Raw genomic sequence first — 26,522 nt, forward strand, 5'->3', positions numbered from 1 at the left:
TTCAGGACTTTTTTTGAAATTTTTTGAGCACTTCTCAGATTTTGTGAATTTAAAAATGCATTTAGCATTTATCAAAGAATTAATGAGCCTCGATCATATCATCGAATCTGCAGCTCGGATACTTCAATGCACCCTCTTTGTCTCCTCCCTCTCATGCATGCTCGCCCATGAAAAACAATCGCACCACTTTAATTGCCCTAAATGCGTGTCATATTTCCTAAATGTTTTCCATGACCATCTCTAATTTTATCCATTTATTGCTTGGCTAACCTCTTGCCTATCTTGAAGTCGCACAAAATTTGCATCTATAGCAAAACGAGAAATACCTTATCAAAGTGAAGGAAACTGGCCATTATCAGTGCCTCCACCAATATTGTCAAAGCCTCCTGTATCAGTCTCTGAATCAAGTAGCTAATATGCACAAAATTCAACAGAATGATATCAAATACATAATTCGAATACAATAATTACCTGAAAAGAGTTATCGATGATCTCGTGGACTAGGATCCATGGCAGATCAGCCTACAACGAAAGAAGCAAAACCAAGCGGAACAACCCAATGCCACATGCAATTCGGGTGTAGACGCAATCTTAGACTTCTTCTCTTTACTTCATCTAGATTGAGGTTGATCTCCATCTCAACAATCTAAAAGCAGAAAGACTATAAGTATGGAAGATACTCAATAAGTCCTACATTACTTTAAGGTGTTGATAGATGCATAAGCGATGACTCAAGGATAAGTCTTTACGATTTTAGTTTTAAGCGTAAAACAGTTTATGCAGATATTCAGTATATATTCTCTACTGATAGTTTTGAAAATAGTATAAACAAAATAATAAGGTATATATGGGTGGTCCTAGGAGGGGCTATACCTTACTCTGCAGTCCCTGCCATTATGTCTAGTGTACCTCTAGTACCACGCAGCTTCTGGCAGATTGAGCCAACAATCTCATCACACAAACATCTAGTTAACACACTCACTCATCAAAGATACACACACCCCCTGAGTCTAATTGCCGCGGTCATTGCTTTTGCATGTCCATGATCGTGGACATGACTATTCGAATAGTTTACACTCTACAGAGATTGTACACTGCAGCCACACGATATGCTTAGCCTCCAACCATTGCAAACGGAGAAGCGAATCATACTGAGACACTTCAATCACCTTCCCTTGCTGGACTTTTCTACAAGATACCCCAAATGCTCCAGGTCTCGTATAGAGTGCTCATCCCCACTTACCATCTTTGTGGCTGGGTCGGAAACACCTACGCAGAGCACCTGACAGATGCTTGGGTCCTTGTTGCCCGTCTGGCCTCCTAGTCGGGAGATAGAAAAATCAAGTCCTACCCATACAGGACGCATGATTGCACTAGGGTGGCTTAGTATGATGACACAATGATTTCTTACTTATACGATTGGGGCAAGCATCTTCATATCAGCAATCTTCCCCAGAGGACTTGCCTACCTAGGATTCATCCTTCCAAAGGAATACCTGCATGAGATAGCATCCAACTTTCAAAGGACTACCCCGCTCACCCCCACCAAAGCGGTTTTCGAGGTTTTCTTAACACCACACCATTTTCCATCACACACATCATCAAACACCTCAACACCTTTCACTTATTTGCAAAGCTCATAATAAAAGTGATTAAGTACTCTCCGAGGAGAGATCAAGCGTCTTCGAAGAGAGCAGAGTAACCAGCCCTAAGCATACTAGTTGACAAGGTTTCATCATACATCATTATATCAGGTGTTCGGAGCAATCTAGGGTTATGATTTTGAACATTGTGAGTGGTGATTGTAGTATGTCTATAAATGGGTTATAACTAATAACAGCATTTAAAGAGAAACTATTATATAGCATATATGCATGTATAACTGTTATGTTTTAGTTCGTCATTTTATTATATTGTAACATAGGTTCAATATGATCAAGGAGTTATGACTTGTCTCAACGAAGATCAATTCTGAATTGGTATTGTTGTTCGAGTCTCTTAGATTCTTCATCATCGGGTCTCGCCTTCGGTTCCTTCTTCGCATCCTTGCTTAGATTTATGGCTCCGAGTCTATTTTTTTAGATTAACGACAAAAAGCGTACAATGACTAAACAAAGGAACACCAGAACAAAACCAAAGAAACACCAAAGCGAAAGAAGAATGACTGGGAAAACGACAAAAGCTAACTTAGCGGGAAAACGACCGGTAACTCTTAGCTATGCAAAACTGACATACAGAGTCTAGTGAGGTTATCTAGTGAAGCTAGGTCAAGTTGTTAGCCTAGTTGTTTCATTAACTTAAGAGAAAGCCTAATCAAGTTACTATAGACTAGGTGAGTGAATATTAGCTTAACTGTCGAAAAGCGACAGTTAAGTTTCTACGTGTAGGTGAGTACACATGTACAGACATATACGTATGTGTAATACTTACATCTATATATATGTGGGTATGTATACATATATACATAAGTTACCTCTAGGTGACAACATGTGCTTAAATATCGGATTAAATATTCTAATCTATAGCACGAAATCATGGTTATCTAGAATTTATTCTTAATTAACTAGTGTTATTTAATTGCCACTCTGATTAAGTTATAAACTATTGCTATTGCAAAAGCATACATGTAAATTAATTAACTAGGTTAAACTACTCTTATTAAAAAGGTATTTAATTAATTGATTACTAACGTTAAATTATTCTACTATAATCAAATGACTGTAATTTATTTATCTAGCAACTACGCTGGTTAACTTTATTATGTTAATTATACTAAGATTAATCTATAGCCTATAGCATGAAATAATAAACTATTATAAACATTAATTAAAAGCAAACCTTTAGTTTATTCTAAAAACTATTCTAATTAGCAAAAGGATTAAACCTACACTGGAACTAGGTTATCATATGCGACTAAATTACTATTATAACCTAAACATAATTATTGCATTATCTAAACTCAACTTTATTTACTAAAGACAAAAATCTATTTCTAGGTTAAACGTTGCGACACGGAATAAATACCGAACAAGAAAACTAAAAGAGCTCCAAAAATTACAAGATTTGGTAGGGAGATAGATTATAATTTAGAGGAATATTGACGAAAGAATCCCCAAAACAGAGTTAAAATGGAGAAGATACGGCTTGCAGAAGATTTATCTCAGAATTGTTTCGGGAAAAAGAAAGGAAGAGAACATTCCTAGAATATTCTTTGATTTATGTAAATTTTGATAAATCCGAAATTACTGATTAGTGGGACCACTGGGTCAAGGCGGTCGAGGCTAGGGTCGGATCAACTTAGGTTCAAGCCTAAGGGAAAGTTCCGGTTAGGCACGGCCCGATAGGCCCAGCTAGTGTAATGGGTTGTGCCGTGCCGACCCACATGTCGCGCCCTCAGCCCACGACACGGTCAGTCATGCATCGTGCCGTGCTGGGCCGGTCCGGGCACGATTACGGCCCGGCGGCATGGCCGGTCCAATGGGCACGGTGCCACGGACGGCCCGACGGCCCAAAAAAATAAAAATAAAAATAAAAAATAGCTACAAAATTTAAAAAATATATAGAAAATAGATAAAAAAAAAAGATAAATTGGGATAAAAATATAGAAATTAGATAAAAAAATAGCTACAAAATTAAAATATATATATATAGAAAATACAAAATAGCCGGGTCCAGACATACCGGGCCGGGTCGTGCTCGTCCGTGCCGGCCCGCGCTGGGACGTGCCCGTGCTGGCCAGCCATGCTGCGCGCTCGGCCCAGGCACGACCCATGACCTCGTGCTGTGCTGGCTCGGCCCAGCTCTACTGACGGCCTTGGTGAGTTTAGCTATTGAGAAGGTGATAAGGCTTTTTGGGCTTCATTCTTGGCTTCAGCCCATACAATGATACAATTAGAGAAAGAGATAGGGGTAGTTTGCTTATGAGCAAATATTAAGTAAATGTATTGTTAGGTGATCATTGGTGTCGGTATTTTGTTAGAGTTTCGATAATCAGAAGTATAGTTTTCCGGTATTAACATTGGATATATTTTCGGATGTTTCCAAAGATGTCCGATAAATTATATTTTTAGATATATTATGGTGAATGTCAAATTAGTTATGGTTCTAGCGGTGTAGATCTCTCTGAATTTCAGCATGTCGACAAGGGACTTAGTAGAGCCACTGAGAGGACTATAGTGGGCGTGTGCAAGTGGCTGATGCGCCATTTTTAACTAGATCCCTAGTAACATGAGCTTAAGTTGAGAGTTGTGCTAAGCCGTGCTACTCAGGGGTACTTTAGGGAGCTCATCCCGATTAATGCGACATCTACTTAGAGGCAGTACGTAGATATATCATGTGAACGTGGTCTCCCTCTTATGCTGTTAGCTGAGGCATACCAGAAGGATCCAACAGAGATAAACTTTGCGGAAGCAGTAGTAGGAACAAGTCAGGCAGTGGTAGATAAAGGAGACCCGACAATTGTGGGGGACGAGCAAGATGTTGGGGATCTGCGTGAGATGCAACCGAGGGGTGTAGCCGATGAGGGGGAGCACATCCCTAGCATAAATGAAGAGATGGAGATGGAGGATCAAGAGCTGGAGGAAGCCATTGCCGATGAGGATTCATTCGACGAGGAGGGAAATGCTCCTGTTCCTATAGAGTGGAGGAATTAGGAATTTTCAAAGTTAGTGGTGAGTGAGGGTCATCAGACACCTTGGAAATATCATGAGAACGAGGTGTCCTAGGGTGTTATGTACCCTAGTAAGGAGGCTGTTATTGATGCAGTAAAATTCTGGTCGCTGTCTCTTCGAAGGCAGTTCAGGGTTGTGAAGTCGAGCAAAAGGGAGTACGACGTCAAGTATTTGTTGCCAGATTGCCCGTGGCGGGTGCACGCATTCAGGGGGAAGTGTGTTGACTACGGGGATTGCTCAATAGTTAGGGAGCATAATTGTCATATTGAGAAAATAGAGTTCTCCCAACGGAACCTGTCATTTTCTTTTGTTGCCAATATTATGTACGGAGAGATTGTGGACCACATAAAGTATGAGCCATGATCAATAATCCGTGCTATTGAGGAAATATTTCAGTACACAATAAACTACGCCAAGGCATGGAGGGTGAAACAGAAGGCTATTGAGATGAGGTTTGGGATATATGAAGATTCATATGACAACCTACCACGTCAACTAGCCACAATATGTACGAGAAACCCTGAAAGTTACTTTGACATCAAGCATTACCCCTCGACTGATATGAAATATAGCGGGAAGCGAGTATTGCAGCGTGCTTTCTTTGCATTTGCGGCAACTATCAAGGCATTTAGACACTATCGATGTATCATTTGTTTGGATGGGACATTCCTCATAGGGAGTATAAAGGTTAGATATTATCTACAATAGGGGTAGACAGGAACAATCAAGTCATGCCACTGAGGTTTGCCTTTGTGGAGAGTGAGAACGGGGAGAGCTGGTATTGGTTTCTTGAGTGGGTGAAGCATGCTACTGTTCTAGACCGGCCTGATGTATGTTTGATTCATGATAGACATGCAGGGTTGTTGCAGTCTTTGCTGGATATGCAATACGGCAGTGTTCGACAGCGTGTAAGAGCAAAGTGGCCCGACTTGAAGAGCAGGTGGTGCATGAGGCATATGGGTGCAAACTTTTACAAATAATCCAAAAATAAGGATTTGATGAATCTTTTCAAGAAATTATGGAGCCAAAACCAGCAATGCCCTATGGGCAAGACTAGACGAACTAACCACGAAGCAAACAGCTGAGCTAGGAGACACAGGAGATGACCCGATTGCTCTTGGACCCATCCCAACATATACTCCCTAAATAGTAAGGAGGTCAGGGTCAGCTATTAGGAACTTTTTGCAGTGGATACAAAATAAGCCAAGAGAGCAATGATTATTGATATACGACATTGGAGGGGCAAGGTACAGGATAATGACAACTAATCTTGCTGAGATATACAACTGGGTCATGCGGGGTATGAGGTCCCTCCCACTTGTTAGAATTGTTAAAGGTATTGTGCATGGGACTTGCAGATATTTCATTGATCGCTACGCAGTTGCTTCAAAGGCAATGGAAGATAATTGTATGTTGTATGGATCGATGCTATGTGAGAATATGGAGAATGTTACAAATAAGGCACATATGCACCGCGCCAATCAGGAGGGAACTGGGAGCACAGGTTCAGTGTCTTGTGCCATGATAAGGGTCGTAGGGGTGGCAGACGTGAGCACCATGTGCAAGAGTGTGTGCTTAGGATTAGAATATGCATCTGTACATGCTAGAAGCCACAACTGCTACACAGGCCATGTACACACGTCATAGCTGCATGTGGGGAGCACAATATGCTACCCAGACAATATATTTTTCAATACTTTATGAAGGATCAGATACTGAACATATGAAACCATAAGCTTTATGGCTACGATATTGTTGATACATTTACAAATAATCCAGGTCCCTCACGAATCTATGTGCTAGACTTTGAGAGGATGAAGTACACACCGGGACGTCAACAAACTCGGCAGATTCGAAATGAATGGATGAATCCGAGACGGGTCCAAGGGTGAAGCGATGTAGCAAGTGCGATGAAACAGGTCACACATACAAGTACTGTCTGAAAAATGCACCTAGTGTGTAGATGGCGTCATGAAAATGATATGGATGAATCCGAGGTGGGTCCAAGGGTGAAGCGATGCAGCAAGTACGATGAAACAGGTCACACATACAAGTATTGTCCGAAAAATACACCTAGTATGTAGATAGGGTCATGACAGCGATCAAGTGTGAATGTATTTAGCGTATCTTGATGTTATATTTGTAAAGTTTTTGCCTTACATATGTATGTTGCATTTGGCCCCTACATTTGTATTTGATTGTGTACCTATATGCTGTAATATGTTCATATAACTTTGTGTATGTGTATGTTATATGTTGTTCACGTAAATAGTGTATATTTCAATGTAACAGACTATTTATATTTGGTTTCAATGCAGATATGTGATCCTGCAGTGGAAAAGAAGCACCGCAGCTTCTTGTCTACCGTTCACCAGATGGAGTTAGGAGTTTTCCGACCACGTGGCCCTAGAGAGCTACTTACGATCGACGATCGTTGAAAGCACCGGTATGTCGCTAATTAGCTATGTATGTGCCTGTTTATTTATTTATTGCATGCTCTACATTCACTATATATTCCAAATGGTTCAGGTTAGCAACATCTGGACTCCTACCGCTGTGTGGTTTGGTGGAGGCCCGAGCGACAGAGAACCCTGAGGCAGCGGTGAGACGATTCTATTTCGATCGCTCGCTGATCGCTGCACTGGTCGTCCGGTGGAGGCCTGAGACCCACACTTTTCACCTCCCATTCGGCGAGATGGCTCCGACATTGCAGGACGTAGCCTACCTGTTAGGCTTACCTTGCGCCGAAGCCGCCGTTGGAGTCGTCGATGTGGATGCAGACTGGATGAACGTCATGCACCAGTGGTTGGCCCCTGTTCAGCGGACGGACGACGCACCCGCCTACGTGCCCGAGTTCCTGTCGAATCCACGAGGGCCCACGAAGAAGTGGATCCTCCAATTCTAGGTACCTTGCAATTTACCTTCCCATTTACTTTACGATTTCAAAGATATTTTACTCATCATCATTTGCATTACTTCAAGCCTGCATACATCCACCCGGACGCCGGTGTGTACTCAGTCTCGAGGCACTTGGAGGCCTACCTGCTTTGGTTATTTGGCTGGGTTATGTCCACCAGCGGCCAAGGCCACCTGGTGTCGAGGACCCTTGTTCCGTATGCGAGGTGGATCGCAGATGCAGAGCCCGATGATATCCCCAGTTGAGCTGGGCCTCCGCTGTCCTGGCAGCGATGTATCGGGCCTTGTACGACACGTGCACGAAGGAGCCACAACCCACATTTGCTGGGTGCCCACTATTGCTACAGTTGTGGTCATACGAGCGGTTCGCGATTCGCCGACCCGTTGTGGACCAGTCCTCGTAACCTGAGGAATGGTACGAGAAACCCGAGGAGGACGGGCCCACCATGGGCTCATTGTGGTGTTGACATCGGGTACGTATGAAATAAAGTTATGCTTCATTTGCCACATGTTTTAATTCCGGTTTCTTACTATTTTTCTCCATAGCCGCACTGGACGCACGAGCAGGCCCACAACGCGTACAAGCTTTTAAAGTCACAGTTCGACTGTCTGCGTCTAGAGAACGTGGTCTGGACCCCCTACAACCACTTGTTGATACAAGCCCGTGCGCTGATCGGTCTATCCCCGTTGTGTAGTGGCGACGAGGACTACTGGCTTACAAAGAAGCCGCTCGTCTTCGACATCTACGTCGAGAAGTACTCACCCCACCGCATGATGAGGTAGTTCAGACGCTTCCAGGCATTCCCTCTCATCAATGTTCACACGGTTCTGGGCCATGTTCACAGGTAACTAAAATCAAATATATAATCCATAGCATTCGTCTCATTTATAGTCTATCTAACGTGGTTGACTTGTAGGTATACACGAAAGGGCCAACAGGGTGGCAACCTCTGGGCACATCGCTTGGCGCCATACGTCTCGGCGTGGGCCCATGCCCTTGAGGATGTCGTCGAGGAGCCTCATCCTTTCGCTGACCCGAGCTTCGAGGAGTACTTGCGGTAATATGTCCCGCGTACACGTACACGGGTCACCTACACCCCAGATACTGTCCGGCAACACGTTGCTTCAACTACGGAGGCTTACCCGAGCCATTGGGATGAGGACGTTGCATTAGCGGTATGTATAATTAACATCTTGTTTATTTATCATATAATCCCATAAGAACCACTATAAACTAAAATTCTCATTTCATGTTTATTTCAACCGGCCGATATCATATACGATATCCATAGGGACGCGGCTGGAACCATGGAGCGCCTCAGGCAAGGGATGCAGCTTAGTGAAGCGGATGTAGCGGGATTTGTCAACCGGGTTTTCGACAAGACCGTGCGGGCCTAGAAGCTTACCTCATGCCAATCCACCGCAGACGTCGTCGGTGCTCCTTCCACGTCGAGTGGGGTCCGCGCAGAGTCATCCAGGAGGTCTGATGTGCAACGACCTCCACCGGGACCGACATCCACACCGCCACCTGGACCACGCCCTCCAAGCCCGGACACAACAGGTACGCATTTTTCATACACACGATGGTTAGCGATATTCTTTTGTTACTAATGCATTAATTTCAAAAAATATATTAGGTGCACCTACATACTTATCGACGCTGACACCTAGACTATGCCCAGTGTCGACACATTCACCGCTCGCAGGCCTTCAGGTAATGGGCGCCAATATACTGCCGCATTCAATATATTCAATAGTATATCAAATATATTCCGCAAGTTACTGCGGTGATGAAGCCGGGACTTCTTCATCTGCACCTCGATTGTTCGCATGTCCACCGTTCGGACCTCCACCGTTCGGACCCTACTTCGGCACTCGCGCCTAGCCATCTACTATTGCACCTGCATACCATATAGGTACAACATTGCATTTTATACTAATACATTTGTCGGTGAATCAGGAACCGGGGGTCCCCGAATCCTGAGGCCAGGCCAGCAATCCGCCACATGGTGCCATCCCGCGGAGACTCCTCCGCGAGGTAAAAAAGATTAAGTCCCGGGAGAGGGCGCTCGGGGCCACAGTCTGTGGTCCCCGAGTACCCAAGTTCCCCGATGATCTACGAAGTCTAAGTGCCGGGAAGAAAGTGCTCGGGAAGGTATACGGTGGCCCCCGAGCACCCGAGTCCCCCGACGTTCAGGAAAGCTAAGTACCGGGAGAAATATACCCGGGGCCGCGAACGGTGGCCCCCTGGGCACCCAAGTATCCCGAGGACCCACAGAAGGAAGCTCCGGGAGAGAGTGCTTAGGGCTGCGTGCAGTGGCCCCCGAGCGCTCGGTCCCCCGAGGATCCGTACGAGCGTGCCCGGGAGAGAGTGCTCGGGGAGGTGAATAGTACCCCTGAGCACTCGGTTCCCCGAGGATCAAGAAAGGGCATTCTCGGGAGAGAGTGCTCGGGGAGGTGAGCGGTGACCCCCGAGCACTCGGTTCCCCGACGACCCAGAGAGCCCCCTGGCAGTGGCCCCCGAGGGGCCCACTGATGAGGTGTCAGCCAGTCAAAGGCCCAAGACCGCATTTAAAGAGCGTGCGTGGCATGTCACCTCCAACTGCTCCCGCCACGCTCAGTGTTAGTTCCTGCCACATTCTGGCAGAAGGGCGTGGGGTCATTGAATGCACGGGTCCCATCCCGTGCCATCCGGCCCGTCTCGGGATAACGTCATAAGGGCCGAGGTGTTCCGTCTGCCGCACTGCTGTGGCAGGAGAACAAGACAGGGCGGGCACGCCGAGCCGCTCCGCGGCTGCCCGGTGGGCCCTCTCCATGGCGCCTATTGCCAGTGCATTATGGTGACGGATGACCGGGCGTGGGACGCATTTAACACCCCCGGTCACTTCGCACAGAGGCTATGATGACGCCCTTTCCATTTATGGTATCTTGGAACTCATGCCCTCCTCCCGTTCGGGGCACGCTACTGCCGGCGGGTATTTAAAGCCGCCGGCAGTACAGACAAGAAAAAGAGCTCTCGGGCAAAAGGAGTTTTTGGCTGAAGAAGTTTTTGAGGTAGCGAAGAGAAGATCGAGAGCACCCAAAGCCAGCAGCTACACGCAGACCGAAGAACAAGGAGCCCTAGGCTCTAAGATAGATAGACATTCTTGTAACCAGCAACATCCTTGAGGGACATCCTCAAGGCATTTATAGTATCCATACGGGAGTAGGGTGTTACGCCTCTGTGCGGCCCGAACCTGTCTAAACACCAGCGCATTTACTCCGTTCCGCATTAGATCATTCCACTCCACCGGCCATCGTGTTCATACCCATTTATTTCTCCGGCGAACATACTCAGGATCATCCCCCCGGCCGAATCTCTAAAAAGGGGTCCCCAGGATCCCTGCGACAGGAGTTAACCCTCCGACAACATTCATTTGCACATTTACCGTACCTAATAAATTCATCCGTTCATAGGCCCCTCGAGTGATTATACATGGATGACAGCGGCACCATCGCAGTTGTCATACCCGAGTCAGGAGGATGAGCCTGGGCCAGACCCCCCATTCGACCTCGTGAGGGACTTCTTCAGGGCCACACCAGACTACGACGTCGTCACGCGGTCCCAGTTGCCCAATGCTCTACTTCCGACGCAGAAAACCCATGAGGAGGCCTCGACACCTGTGATCGCTATTAGGCCTACCAGGTAGGTTGGTCCACCGGACGCTCTGACCTACTCTAGGGGCCACGTGAGAGCGAACCAGTGGCAGCGGCTTCGGGACCATGATAATGGGAACAGCCAACGGCAGCAGGAGAGACATCAGTAGGATTTTACCTTCGTTATTGTAACTTACATGTTTATTTCATGATGCATCTTTGATTCGCTAATTAGTCTTACATATTCGGACGTGTTTACTTTTTATGGTCTACTTACTATGTCATTACTGCATTTCTTAATCCCACGTGACCACATGCTAGTTGCATTTCTTCAACAGGTTGACTCATTCCTGGTCCTCGACTTTGTATGAACCGTTCACGACAGAGCTAGAAAAGCATTTCTTACAAAGCTACTTATACACGAAGTGACCACACGGCACCTCTGTCGTGAGTCTGGCTTTAGGCATAAAGTGACCACACGACTCAGTTTTAAACATGAACTGACAACACATCTGTCCTGACGCAGGCTGTAGACAAGAACTGACCACACGGTAGAGCTTTAATCATAAATTAAATGACAGCACCTCTATCTTGACACGGGGAATCTCTGCCTATCATCAATGCCACAACTTTTCCATCTTTCACAGGGAATCCTATGTTCCAGCCCTCAGAGAAGCCCATGCACTCAGTCCATGTACCAGCCCCCAGACACCATAAATAACCTCACCCTTATTCATGGATAGACCATTCCTTCCTCACCTCAATTGCAATGTCTTCCTCAGCTCCATCAAGCCCACCCAAGAAACATTAAGGGATTTTCATTCCCCAGGGGGTCAAACCGCCGATGTGCTTCTGTGGCGACCTTTGTAGGCTTTGCGAGTCCCGAGACATCTCCTACACCTATGGCCCATGCTTCTTCATGTGTGCCAACTACCAATACGACAAGCCTCAACATGGACCGTATGAGTATCCACCGGTATAGCGATATAGATCAATCATGTGGCACTTTCCACATCTTGTTCCATACGATTTCACGCACTGTTTTACTAATCTCACACATTGTTTCAATTGTCCAGTCTCCTCCACCTATCTATGACTTCATTGAATGGCTCAACATGCTCGACATGGAGCAAAATGAAGACCAGAAGCGATGGGTTGACATGAGCATGCGATGGAGGAGAGAAACGTACGAACGCCGGGAGTATGAGCAACAGCAGGAGGAACTACGATTGAAGCAGCAGCAGGAGTAGCGCATGAGGAAGGCAGCGGAGGAGCTCGCCGTGGCTCAAGCACGCGAAGCAAAGAGGGAAAGGAAGCGAGTCGGTGTATCAAGAACCAGGGGTCCCTGAGTTCCGAGGCCAGGCCAGCCATCCGCCACGTATCGCCATCCTGCGAGGTCTCTCCCGCGGGGTAAGGAGAGTTCGAGTCCTGGGAGAAGGTGCTCGGGGCCACAGTCATTGGTCCCCGAGCACCCCAGTCCCCCGATGGTCCGCGGAGTCTAAGTACCGGGAAGAAAAGTGCTCGGGCCGGTGCCAGGTGACCCCCGAGCACCCTAGTCCCCCGATGACCAGAAAAGCTAAAGTTCCGGGAGAGAGTGCTCGGGGCTGCGAGCAGCAGCCCCCGAGCGCTCGGTTCCCTGAGGTTCCACACAAAGAGTGCTCGGGAGAGAATGCTCGGGGCTGCACGTGGCGGCCCCCGAGCATTCGGTTCCCCGAAGGATCGTGAAAGAGTGCTCGGGAGAGAGTGCTCGGGGAGGTGAACAGTACCCCCGAGCACCCGGTACCCCGAAGACAAAGATAGGCATTCCCGGGAGAGAGTGCCCGGGGAGGTGAACAGCACCCCCGAGCACTCGGTTCCCTGACGACCCAGAGAGGCCCCCGAGGGGCCCATCGATGAGGTGTCCGCCAGTCAGAGGTCCGAGGCCGCATTTAATGAGCGTGCGTGGCCTGACACATCCAACTGCTCCCGCCGCAGCGTCAGTCCCTGCCATGCTTTGGCAGAGGGGCGTGGGGCTATTAATTGCACGGGTCCCGTCCCGTGCCGGTATCATCGCGAGGATCGCGTTCCGTCTGCCGCCCTGCTGTGGCAGAGGAACAAGACAGGGCGGGCACGCCGGGTTGCTCTGCGGCTGCTCGGTGGGCCCCCCTCCATGGCGCCCGTTGCCAGGGCGTCCGCAGTGACAGGTGACCGGGCGGGCGGCGTTTTTTCCACCCTCCGGTCACTTCGCCCAGAGAAATGATGAGCATCCCTGCGACAGGAGTTAATCCAGCGTTTCAGCCAGGTCCGCAACACCATCCCGCGGATAGCCCCCCACGCTGTCATCGTCGCCTTCCGACAGGGCGTCCGCGACGAGCGGATGCTCAAAAAGCTGGGTACGCATGAAATTGAGACCACTGCGGAACTCTTCGCACTGGCCGACAAGTGCGCCAAGGCGGCGGAGTCCCGGGCTTGGCATGCTCCGCGCCTTGAGTGCCCCGCCGCCGACCAACCAAGTTCTTCCCGCTTCGACAGGTGGGAAAGGAGAAAGAGAAGAAAGCGTGAAGCCGCTCCTCTCGAGCCAGCCCAGGGCCCTGCCCATAGGACGGCCCAAGAGCCCGACCGCCGACAAGAACGCCGGGCAGCCACCGACCGGCGGCCTGTGCCCGCAAGGGCCCCGACCAGGGCCCCTCCTAGGGCTCCGGCCCCCGCGAGGGCCCCGGCACCCGCAAGAGCACCAGCTCCCGCAAGAGCCCCTGCACCCGCTCCCGCGGGGCCCAAGCCAGGCAAATGGTACCCCATACACCAGACCAGATGCCACGATCTCACGGAGTGTCGTACGGTCAAAGGTCTCGTCGAGCAGCGCCAGAGGGAGCGCGACTAGTCCCGCGGGGGAGGCGATGCTGAGGCCGCCCCCGGTAACGCCGAGCTCGGCTTCCAGGAGCCCGAGCATACCGTCGCCTTCATCGACGGAGGCTCCTACATGCCTTCCTCGCGGCGTGGCATCAAGGTCATGCGGCGCGAGGTGTGCTCGGCAACCCCGAGCGAGGAGGCCGCCAGGCCCCTGAGGTGGTCAGATGCCCCGATCACGTTTAGCATGGCCGATCACCCCGCGAGTACTGCAGCCGTGGGGCGACTACCCCTGGTGGTGTCCCCCACCATCTGCAATGTCAAGGTCGGCAGAGTGCTGATCGATGGGGGTGCAGGCCTCAACCTCCTATCCAAGGAGGCCTTCGAGAAGTTGCAGGTGCCCTCCCGGCGCCTAAAGCCGTCGCTTCCATTCTACGAAGTGACGCCCGGGCACTCCCTTCCTCTCGGGCAGGTCGAGCTACCCATGACCTTTGGGAGTCGGGACAATTTCTGCACAGAGAACGTCCTCTTCGACGTCGCGGAGCTCCCCCTCCCCTACAACGCCATCCTCGGGCACCCGACGCTCGCCAAATTCATGATGGCCGCCCATTATGCATATCTCACGATTAAGATGCCGGGCCCAGCAGGCCCCATCTCCGTGACTGCCGACTCCGGCGACACCGTTTCCTGCGCCGAGCAGTCGTACATGGCTTTGGTCTCAGCTCAGGCCGAGGTCGAAGGCTGCCCAGGGGGCCCGGGACCCTCTTCATCCAAACCCCGACACGCTGCCGACGCCTCTGTTCCCACGATGGAGGTCGTGGTGGGCCAAGACGCTACCCAGGTCGTCCGGATCGGCGGTGACCTGGGCAGCAAATAGGAAAGCGCGCTCGTCACCTTCCTCCAGGCTAACGCAGACGTGTTTGCATGGCAACCGTCCGACATGCCCGGGATCCCTACGGAGGTGATCGAGCATCACTTGGCGGTGCGTCCGGACGCCCGCCCGGTGAAGCAGAAGGTCCGACGGCAGGTGCCTGAGCGCCAGGAGTTCATCCGGGAGCAGGTCAGCAAGCTCCTTGACGCCGGATTCATCCGAGAGGTCCTCCACCCCGACTGGCTGGCGAATCCAGTTATCGTCCCGAAGGCCAACGGCAAGCTCCGCATGTGTGTAGATTACACCGATCTGAATAAGGCTTGCCCTAAAGATCCTTTTCTCTTGCCCCGCATAGATCAAATTGTAGATGCAACCGCGGGATGTGATCTTTTATGTTTTTTAGATGCAAACTCTGGCTATCACCAGATCCGCATGGCCGTAGAGGATGAAGAAAAAACTGCCTTTACCACCTCAGTGGGGACTTATTGTTATATTTCAATGCCTTTTGGTTTGCGCAATGCTGGGTCTTCTTTCCAGCGCGCCATTCGCATCACCCTTGACTCGCAGGTTGGCCGCAACGTCGAGGCCTACATCGACGATCTCGTGGTCAAGTCCCGAGACCGTGCCACCCTGCTCGAGGACCTTGCCGAGACTTTCAACAGTCTCCGCACCACCCGCCTCAAGCTCAACCCCGAGAAGTGTGTCTTCGGGGTGCCGGCGGGCAAGCTCCTCGGTTTCTTGGTTTCCGGCCGAGGGATTGAGGCCAATCCAGAGAAGATCCGGGCCATCGAGCAGATGCGACCCCCGGCTCGACTCAAAGAGGTCCAGCGTCTCACCGGCTACATGGCGGCCCTCGGGCGCTTCATCTCCAAGCTCAGGGAGTGAGGGATCCCCCTCTTCAAGCTTCTGAAGAAGACCGGTCGTTTCGACTGGACACCGGGGGCCGAGCAGGCCTTCCGCGATCTGAAGAAGTACCTCACCTCACCACCCGTGCTGGTGGCTCCCTCCGAAGGCGAGCCCCTACTGCTCTATGTTTCAGCCACTCCTCTGGTCGTGAGCATGGTGCTGGTGGTGGAGCGCGACGAGTGAGCGGGGCCAGGTGCCGGGTCCCAGCTCCCGGCCGCCCCCGGGCACTCACCCTCGTTCTCGGCTCCCCCCAAGCAGGGGGTCGAGTCCGAGCACTCTGCTCCCCCCGAGCAGGGGGTCGAGCCCGAGCACTTGGCTCCCCCCGAGCAGGGGGTCGAGTCCGAGCACTCTGCTCCTCCCGACCAGGGAGTCGAGCCCGAGCACCCGGCCAGCCCTGACCACGCCGCCGAGCCTGGGGGCTGTAACAGCCCCTCGGGTGAAGCCACCGTCCGGGCCCGCCGGGTACAGTGACCGGTGTACTTCGTCAGTGAAGTCCTCCGGGAGGCCAAAACAAGATACCCCCAGGCTCAGAAGCTGCTCTACGCCATGCTCATCGCTTCCCGGAAGCTGCGCCACTACTTTCAAGCGCACAAGGTCTCGGTGGTTACCACATATCCGCTGGGACCCATCCTCCGGAACCGAGAACGCACCGGGCGTGTTGTCAAGTGGGTGGTGGAGCTGGCGGAATTCGACCTGCACTTTGTCAATTGCCAGGCGATCAAAAGCCAGGCGCTCTCTGACTTCGTGGCAGAGTGGACACCCGTCCCCGAGGTCGTCCCCGAAGAGATTTCTGCATATCCCGGGCTCGATGCGCCCGGGTACTGGATCATGCACTTCGACGGTTCCCTCTCGCTGAAAGGTGCAGGGGCCGGAGTGGTTCTCACCTCCCTAACGGGTGAAGAACTCCGGTACGTTGTGCAGCTACAGTTCCGCGCTTCCAATAACATGGCGGAATATGAAGGTCTCATCGCCGACCTCCGAGCTGCGGTGGGGCTCGGGATTCGTCACCTCCTGGCCAAGGGAGACTCCCAGCTGGTGGTCAACCAGGTGTCCAAAGAGTACCAGTGCACGGATCCTCAAATGGCGGCATACGTGGCAGCAGTCAGGAAGCTGGAGAGGCACTTCGATGGCCTTGAGTTGCGGTACATCCCTCGCCGCGACAACTCTCTAGCCGACGAGCTCTCCCGCCTGGCCTCCTCCCGTGCGCGCGTCCCTGCCGGAGTCTTTAAAGAAAGACTCACACGGCCTTCCGTCCTACCTGCTGAACAGGATGAAGGGGAAACCTCGAACCCAATTCAGGGGACCCCGGTGGCGCCCTCAGTGGGAAGCCCCGTCAGGGTGCCGCCGTCCGGCGAGTGTGCTGCACTTGCTGAATGTTCTCAAGATGCCTCGTGAATGGACGACATCCGAGGGTACTTGAAGGAAAAGTCCCTTCCCGGGGATGAGGCGTTTGCCGAAAGAGTTGCTCGGCAATCCAAACGCTATGCCATAGTAGATGGGGATCTCTACCGGCGTAGCGCAGGAGGCGTCCTCCTGAAATGCATCTCCCGGATAGAAGGCGGTGAGCTTCTCGCCGAGATCCACGAGGGCGAGTGCGGTGGCCATTCATCGTTCCGCACGCTGGTCGGGAAGGCCTTCCGGCAAGGTTTCTACTGGCCTACAGCTCTCCAGGATGCTTCCGAGCTGGTTCGGCGCTGCAGGGCGTGCCAGTTCCACGCAAAGCAGATTCACCAGCCAGCTTAGGCTCTTCACACCATCCCCCTGTCATGGCCTTTTACGGTCTGGGGGCTGGACATTCTGGGTCCATTCCCCCGAGCAGTCGGGGGCTATGAGTACCTCTACGTCGCCATCGACAAGTTCACCAAGTGGCCAGAGGCGGTCCCAGTCATCAAGGTGACCAAGAACACGGTGCTCCAGTTTATCCGCGGCATCACCAGTCGCTTTGGCGTCCCGAACCGAATCATCACCGACAATGGCACCCAGTTCACGAGTGCCCTGTTCGGGGACTACTGCGAAGACCTCGGCATCAAGCTCTGCTTCGCCTCCGTCGCTCATCCTCGGAGTAACGGGCAAGTTGAGCGCGCCAACGCGGAGATACTGAAGGGCCTCAAAACCCGGACCTATGACGTGCTCGCAAAGCACGGGAAGGGATGGGTGGACGAGCTGCCCGCCGTGCTATAGGCTAATCGGACCACGCCAAGCCGCGCCACCGGGGAGACTCCATTCTTCCTCATCTACGGCGCTAAGGCGGTCCTCCCCTCCGATCTCACCCTAGGCTCCCCTCGGGTGCATGCCTATTCAGAAGGCGAACAGGAGCAGTAGAGGCGCGACGACGTCGACTACTTGGAGGAGCGCCGGCGACGTGCCGCTGTCCGGGCGGCTCGGTACCAACAGAGTCTGCGACGCTACCATCAGCGCTATGTCCGGGCCCGGTCTCTCGAGGTGGGGGACCTAGTTCTCCGACGCGTCCAGGCGCGCGAAGGAAGGAATAAGCTGTCTCCTATGTGGGAAGGTCCCTTCACCGTGATCAGGGTCCCGCGAGAAGGTTCTATCAGGTTGGCAGTAGAAGATGGGCAGCCGCTTCCCAACCTGTGGAATATCGAGCACCTGCGTAAGTTCTACCCGTAGATGGCCACGCTCGCGGCTCAAGTCAACCAGGCCGGGGGCTTCCCCCCCCCCCCCCCGCCCAAGTTGACCGGGGGCTACCACTAATAGGGTAAGTCGCCCAACCTTGTAAAAATTTGTCAATCCAGTATGAATATTAATGTACAATCGTTGTGTCAATTTCACTTTTCTGGATTCCATATGTTTAATCTGTCTGGTGAGATGCTCGATTGTGCGAGAAAAAGTTCGCTCTCTCATTTTCCCCGCTGATCAAAGAATCCCGATCGGTATGCGTGCGGGCAGTTTCCGCTAACTTACGTCCGAAGTGGTAGGCTGTAGTGTTCGGTGTCGTGGCAGGCTCCCGGGCACTACCGAGTCCCTGGGCGCTCTGGGTAATCCTATCGCTCGAGCTTCTCGAGTAGTCCGGAGCCCAGGCTCCAGGGGCAGGCTGTCGGTGCTTGGTCTGGTCTGTCATACCCGGACGCCATCAAACCATAGGACCTCTGGGTTATGCCTCTGCCCGCTCTTGTCCGCCGGTCTGGGTATTCGAGAGGTCTCGGGTCAAAAACGAGAGCAGTCTATAACAAGTACTGCACTAACAGAGCGCACCAAGCAAAGAAATTCCCTATTTTCTCTCAAGTCACAGGTCGACAATCAAAGCAAAAGCAGCTCGACCGCGAGGGCCTCGATGCCTAGGTCGCTGCTCGGCCCCAAGGGTCCTCGGGTGGTCCAACCGCTTAAGCATGAGTGGTCGAGATCACCCGACCCCGGGCTCCTCGCGTGTCCCTTGATGCTCGTGCACCCCGGCTGAAGGAACCAAGTCCCCGGGCACCCCGAGCTCGGAGTGCACGCCCCTCCTGGATCGGTTGGCCGAAAGGCTGACAGCTATCCGGTGAGTAGTTAAATTCAGACGAATCTACATTCAGTAATATTTTGTTCCCGAGCTGTCCTCGGGGGCCCTCGTATTCTAATCTGCCCGGTGAGATGGTCTCCTCGCGCACAAAACCCTACCGTGTATCTACTTTTTCCTAGAACGACAGAACGGTCTGTAGAAAGGTGTACCATACATGCGGTAATGTCCGACCGAAGTCCTTCGTGGTGGTCGTGGTGTTCGGTCCGTTTTTAAGGGCCCCGAGCACTACCGAGGCCCTGGGTGTCCTGGGTAATCCTATCGCTCGAGCTGCTCGAGTAGTCCGGAGCTTAGGCCTCAGGGGCGGGCTGTCGGTGCTCGATCCGGTCCGTTTTAAGCCCGGGCACTACCAAGCCATGGGGACTCTTGGTCACATTTCCGCCCGTGCGTGTCTCCTATCTGCTGACTGAGTGGTCGCAAGATGGAAAAGTATTCACCGGTCATGGCGTGTCCCGTGCTGGATCGATCTATCTCCCGAGCAAGGAAGTTCGTGTTTTTGTCTCTTGACTTAGTCGATGCGGTCTCGCGAAGGCTTGGGGGCTGAACGTGCCGAGAAAGACGATCGGGATGACTTCGTTCTCGGGGACGGAAAGGTCGGGAACGGTCCGACTGAGTACTCCCCGGGGCTTCAAGGCAAAACATCAGAAGAAACACTCAGTACTCAAGAATGCCGGAGTTGCGAGCCCAAAGAAAAACTTCCATTATATTTACAAAGGGAATACAAGCATTTCTGAGGGATCACTCCCGTATTTACATCAAGACAAAAACAATGAAAGAAGAAGAAACTATAAAAAAGCCTAATCGGAGGCAGAGTCGGCGTCGGAGCCGGAGTCGTCACGTCCATCCCCGGGGGTTGGCGGCGGCGGCACTTCCCGCCAGAAGCCGGCCACCACCTCGGCAGCGGTGCTCCGAACCGCTTCCCGGGCGGCCTCTCCCTCGGCTTCGACTACTCCTTCCCGCGCTGGCGTCGGGTGCAGGGCTAGCGGTAGGCTTCGCCTGCACCACCAGTTCGAACAGGGCTCGCTCGCGGGCGCCCAGCTCTGTTTCGTGCTTGGCGACCTGTTCCTCCCTGGTAGCAACGGCCGCCGCCGCCCCGGCAGCCTCTTCCTCCCGGCGGGCCAGCAAGTCCTCCCGGGCGCCCAGCTCCGCCGCCGAGATTCCGGCGTCCAAGTCCCGGAGGACGATGTCCTCCGCCCAGCGTCGGAGGTCCCCTTCGGTGTTCTGGAGCTTCGCTGCCCAACGCTGGAAATCGGTGCGATCCCGGTCGGCCTCGCCCTCCTGATAGGTCAGATCAGCCTCGAGGGCCTCCGCCGCCCTCTCGCGGCCCGCGACCGCTTCCTCCCGCTCCTGTACCTGCCTCTCCCTGGCGAGGGCCTCGGCGGCTTTCTGCCGCGATGCCTCAGCCAGGCGGGCGGCGTCTTCTCGCTCCAGCGCAGCTTCTGCGCGGGCGCTCCCCAAAACCTCCCGCTCCCGCGCGATCTCCGCGCGGGTATCTTCCAAAAGCTTCTGCTCCCGCGCGGCCGCCGCGCGGGCCTCTTCCATGGCGCGTCGTTCCTCCTCGTTGGCAGCACGCTACGCGACGAGGCGAGATTCGAAGGCGCGCCGGGTGGATGCAAGCTGCGCCCTCTCTGAGTCCAGCCTGGTGCGCTCCGCCTCAAGCTGCTCCTCCTTCGCGTCCACCGCCATGCCCAGCCGATCGACCGCCACCTGGACGCACTCGATTGCGGCCAGGAAAGGGTCGGCAGGCCGGTCGGGCACCGGTTGGGCGCTGGCTTCCCCGCGACCCGCTTCCGGGGGGTTCGGGGTCCCCGAGGGTTGCAACACCATCATCCGCCCCGGGCTAGGCACGCCCGGGGTAGGTTTGACCGGCGCCGGGCGCTCGGGCGATGGCTGCGTCCCCGCCTCGGCCGCCATGTTCGCTGGCCCCATCAAGGCCACTGCTTCCGCCATCATCCGCCCCGGGCTCGGCACGTCCGGGGTAGGTTCGACTGGCGCCAGGCGCGCGGGCGACGGCTGCGTCCCCGCCTCAGCCGCCGCGTTCGCTGGCCCCGTCAAGGCCACTGCTTCCCCCATCATCCGTCCCGGGCTCGGCACGCCCGGGGTAGGTTCGACCGGCGCCGAAGCCTTGGTCGCCGTGTCCGCTGGCCCCGCCACGGCCGCCGCGTCCGTCGTCCTTGCCTTGGCCGCCGCGTCCGCTGGCCCCGCCACGGCCGCCGCGTCCGCGGCTCCCGCCTCCATCGCCGCGTCTGCCTGCCTCGACTCCGCCGGTCGGCTTGGCTCGGACGCTGGCGCCGGCGCCGGCGCTCCTTCAACCTCGACGGCGCCCGTGGGTGGCCTGGAGGAGACAGACGAAGGTCAAAACCGAAACTTAGTTCGGGCGGAGCGCGCCCAAGAAAGAACTTAGAATGAAACTTACCCGGTCATAGTCCCCCAGTACTGCCATTTGGCCGCCGGGATCCTGAACTCCGGGCCCGACAGCGCCAGCCCGGAATCCTCCCGCCTTCTCTTCCGTCGGGGGCTCGGCGGGGCCGCCGCGTGGTCTCCGGGCGCCGGGTCAGGCCCCATCCTTACGAGGCGCGGCTCCAAGACCGGGAACGCCGCCGCTGCCGATGGCGACGGCGAGGACTCCGGCACGGGAATGTAGACTCGGGGGCGTTTCCCCCAGTCCCCCAGCACCGCCGCCACTGCGCTGTCTGCGGTGCCCTCTACTCCGGTGAGGCGGCTGCTACCCGCAGCGGCTCCACCGCTGGCCTGCGGCTCGCTGCTCGCGGCGCCCGGGCCACCGGTCCGCACCGGGCTGCTCGTGGCCCCCTCGCTGGCCTCCTCATCCAACTCAGGGAGCTCGGGGGCCTCGGGGCTCCGGCTCCTCGGCCGATCGACGAGCCCCTGGGCATCGAACTCCGGCAGCTTCGCTAGGATCGTCGCGCGCTCGGGGTTGGCGCAGAGCGCCATTTCCAACCACAGGAGCTCCGTCCGGCTCATGTCCTCCACGCCGGTCACCACCCGGATCATGCCCCTCAGCTCCGCCAGGCCTAGGTCCCAGCTTGCGCCGATTTGGGTCCGGGTGATGTCTTCGGGCCCGGTGTAGAACCAGCACTGCCGGGCCCGCTCCCGCAGGGGTGCCAGGCGGCGACGCAGGAAGTCCGCCACCACCATCACCGAGGTCAGCCCGGCGTCATGCAAGAATCTGATGCGCTCGAATACCGGCTCCAACCTCGCGTCCCATGACGGCGGCACCTCCCACATCAATTTCTGGGGCTCCGCCGTCACTTCCGGTAGGGCGAGGCGGTCATGGGGGTCGACGTCGACGAAGAACCAGTCCCGCCGCCAGTCCTCCCATTTGCTTCGCAGCACCTGGGGGATGTACCGCTCCCCCATGCCGTCTCGCAGCTGAAGATTGCAGCACCCCACGACGTCCGCCGTGGAGTACCCCCTCTTCTTCCCGGCCGGTCGCAGGACGAAGAAATGTCGAAGAAACGTCACCGAAGGCGCCACTCCCACGAACATCTCGCATAGATGCGCGAACACCGCCAGCACGACGACGGAGTTGGGGCTCAGATGCACCAGCTGCACGCCGTAGGTGTCGAAGACTTGGAAGAAGAACATCGAGAATGGCAGCACCGGTCCTGCTGCCACGAAGGATGTGAACAAGATGATGCACCCGGGGATGGTCGTCGCCGGCGGAAAGTTCGCCGGCGTCACCACCGAGGCCCCCTGCTGGCCCTCGGGGACCAGCAGCTTCCGGACCTTCTCCGCTGCCTCCTCATTCTTCAAGCGAGACTCCGGCAGCACGCTGTCCGGAGTCCTATCGCGGTGGCTTCCCCCGGCTCTCGGCATCTCATCGGAGGGGAAGGTTGTCCGGGTGGTGGAGAGGAAGAGATAGAAGTGCTCTGATCGCCTGAAGGACTCTAAGGGCTCAGGAGCGCGAAGAAAACGAGAATAGGATCGCAAGATGACGTAAAGAGGGGGGCGGACCGCTCCCCTCCCTCCTTTATACCTCAAAGAATTCAAACGTCCCCCGAAACGGCTAACTCGGCGGGACGGTTTCCTCAATCAGCGGAACTGCCAGGCGAATCTCCAACTGGTCGTGCGGTGTCAGCGGTTGCCAGGTGCATTTTCCTCGATCTACGCAGCAGCCGCGCGTGCCGCCCGTCCCGTTGTCACGCTCGTCGGGAGTTGTGTGGACACGCGTCCATTCGTCTTCCCATTGGGCCGTACTAAAGGCCCGAGTCAGAGGGGCCACCCTCTGAGAGCTTGCCTCGTGGCGTTCGCGGCGGCCTCGGCCTCGTTCGCGAATGAAGGGCCCATCCGCAGTCTCCGTGTCATCGCCTACCAATAGGCCCGAGGGCTACTGTCGGTGTATCAAGAACCGGGGGTCCCTGAGTCCCGAGGCCAGGCCAGCCATCTGCCACGTATCGCCATCCCGCGAGGTCTCTCCCACGGGGTAAGGAGAGTTCGAGTCCCTGGAGAAGGTGGTCGGGGCCACAGTCATTGGTCCCCGAGCACCCCAGTCCCCCGATGGTCCGCGGAGTCTAAGTACCGGGAAGAAAAGTGCTCGGGCCGGTGCCAGGTGACCCCCGAGCACCCTAGTCCCCCGATGACCAGAAGAGCTAAAGTTCTGGGAGAGAGTGCTCGGGGCTACGAGCAGCAGCCCCCGAGCGCTCGGTTCCCTGAGGTTCCACACAAAGAGTGCTCGGGAGAGAATGCTCGGGGATGCACGTGGCGGCCCCCGAGCATTCGGTTCCCCGAAGGATCGTGCAAGAGTGCTCGGGAGAGAGTGCTCGGAGAGGTGAACAGTACCCCCGAGCACCCGGTACCCCGAAGACAAAGATAGGCATTCCCGGGAGAGAGTGCCCGGGGAGGTGAACAGTACCCCCGAGCACTCGGTTCCCCGACGACCCAGAGAGGCCCCCGAGGGGCCCATCGATGAGGTGTCCGCCAGTCAGAGGTCCGAGGCTGCATTTAATGAGCGTGTGTGGCCTGACACATCCAACTGCTCCAGCCGCAGCGTCAGTCCCTGCCATGCTTTGGCAGAGGGGCGTGGGGCTATTAATTGCATGGGTCTCGTCCCGTATCGCCGGTATCATCTCGAGGATCGCGTTCCGTCTGCCGCCCTGCTGTGGCAGAGGAACAAGACAGGGCGGGCACGCCGGGTTGCTCTACGGCTGCCCGGTGGGCCCCCTCCATGGCGCCCGTTGCCAGGGCGTCCACAGTGATAGGTGACCGGGCGGGCGGCGTTTTTCCACCCTCCGGTCACTTCGCCCAGAAGAAATGATGACGCTTTTCCCAGTGATGGTGTCTTGGAACTTGTGCCCCCCTCCTTCCCGTTCGAGGCATGTCGTAGCCGGCAAGTGCTTAAAAGAGCCGGCAACATAGAAGCGAGAAGAAGCTCTCGGCTGGACGCGAATTGACTCACGAAGAAGACCAACCCCACAACGAACCAAGCCAACGAGGAGAGACACTGTGAGCAAGGTTGAGCACAGCTCCAGCCGAGGAACAAGGAGCCTCAAGCTCTTAGTTAGATCATATTTCTTGTAACCAGCTACATCCTTGAGGGATCTCCCTCGGGACAGTTATTGCATCCATACAGGAGTAGGGTATTACGCCCCCGTGCGGCCCGAACCTGTCTAAACTCCGGTGCATTTACTTCTTTCTGCACTAGGTCATCATCCCCCACCACCGGCCGTTGCATTTACTCTCATTCATTTCTCTGACGAACTTATTCAGGATCATCCCCCCGGCCGAATCTCTAAAAAGGGGTCTCTCGGGATCCCTGCGACAGGAGTTAATCCTCGGACAAAGCGGGAGAGGGCCCGTCGCGCTAAGGTGGGTGGCCCCGATGTCCTGAGAAATGGCAAATATCCTAGATGCACTCAAGATAGAGCATCTACTGTAACCCGGCATATTTTCACTCGCTAAGGCATGTTAGGATTAGCAGCAACACGCTATTAGGTTGATCTTTAGACGTACCGTACATACCAACATTTGTTGTTGTTGTGTCTTTATGGTTAAGGTCCATTCGCGCAACAACGATAAACCCCATGTCCCATGTAATGTTTGTCAGCGTATGTAACCTCTGTGTCAGGTATTATGCTAATAGTACTTTACAACTATAATTGTTCAAAAAAATTAGATTTTGTATCCTCCCAACATTATGTCACTAAAAAATTGCTCATTCAATTTTACATCAAATAAATAAACAAATATCACCAAATTTACATCGATCCAAAATTTCCAAAAAGTAACTACTCCATGATGCCGTTTTGACCACTTTTTGCACAACTAACATTTTTCACCGAATGAATGTGCACTATTTTTCAAATTGATGTATACAAAAGTTAAATTAAATAAACAAATTTCCAAGCGGTGGGATTAACCACCCCTGAGAGAGCAGCAAGGGGGCTAACCACCCTCTCAGAGGGCGGTACGGCCGTGGGCGCGGGGGGTGGGTCCTACCCGCCCTCTAAGAGGGCGGTAAGGGGTGGCGCTACCACCGTGACATTCTTACCGCCCTCTGAAAGAGATCAGGGGTGGTAGACGCCTATTGTGCAAATCTTACCATTATGAGTCTATTTATTTAAATATTAGTTATAAAAAATATAAAAAAAAACTCTAAGCTCTCTTCACGAGTCCTAATAGCTAGTCTTAGGCAACGCAGCACACATGCACACGGCCCACAACGCCAACCAGTTACACAACCCGCTCTGAGCTCGCATACAATGAGTTGGGCTTGCAAGCCCGGGTGGCCCGTCGAAGCTGCTATGGTCCGGCAATGGCTGCCCCTCCTGTGGTCTGCTGCTCCTGCGCTGAGTCCGGCACCATGACATCCCCTCCTCTTGGGTAGCTGGCTTGTCCCCAAGCCGCTGACGCTGGAAAATGATGATGCAGTTCTCAAAAGCGTCCTCCCATGTCGCTAGATCCTCTGAGAGTCTGTCCCATTTGACACGTACTTGCTCCACAGCTCTAGACCAGACCCCTTGCGGTAGAGTCGGCGTTGCAGTATGCGTTTAGGTACCAGGCCCTCCTCCGTGTCTTCACCTCGCGCCTCGGGTAAGCTTGTGTGCACTCGGACAGACAGAGGTACCCTCTTCTTGAGCTGTGACACATGGATTACCGGATGGATCTGGCTGGTCTCAGGCAGCTATAGCCGATAAGCCACTTCACCGATGCGCTCCAACACTTG

At 54.1% G+C, this 26,522-nt stretch overlaps 1 long non-coding RNA gene across 1 annotated transcript in view; it reads right to left on the reverse strand.

Annotated features, from left to right (window-relative positions):
* Window positions 1–414: 414 nt before the first annotated feature.
* The window catches only part of LOC133907469 (uncharacterized), a 31,535-nt gene continuing 5,427 nt past the window's right edge, over window positions 415–26,522 (reverse strand). Inside the window, exon 2 of the long non-coding RNA XR_009907966.1 lies at window positions 415–646. This is a non-coding gene — a long non-coding RNA (uncharacterized LOC133907469). The remainder of the gene's footprint in view (window positions 647–26,522) is intronic.

The sequence above is a fragment of the Phragmites australis genome, chromosome 24 (assembly GCF_958298935.1).
Source record: "Phragmites australis chromosome 24, lpPhrAust1.1, whole genome shotgun sequence".
Classification (NCBI taxonomy): domain Eukaryota; kingdom Viridiplantae; phylum Streptophyta; class Magnoliopsida; order Poales; family Poaceae; genus Phragmites; species Phragmites australis.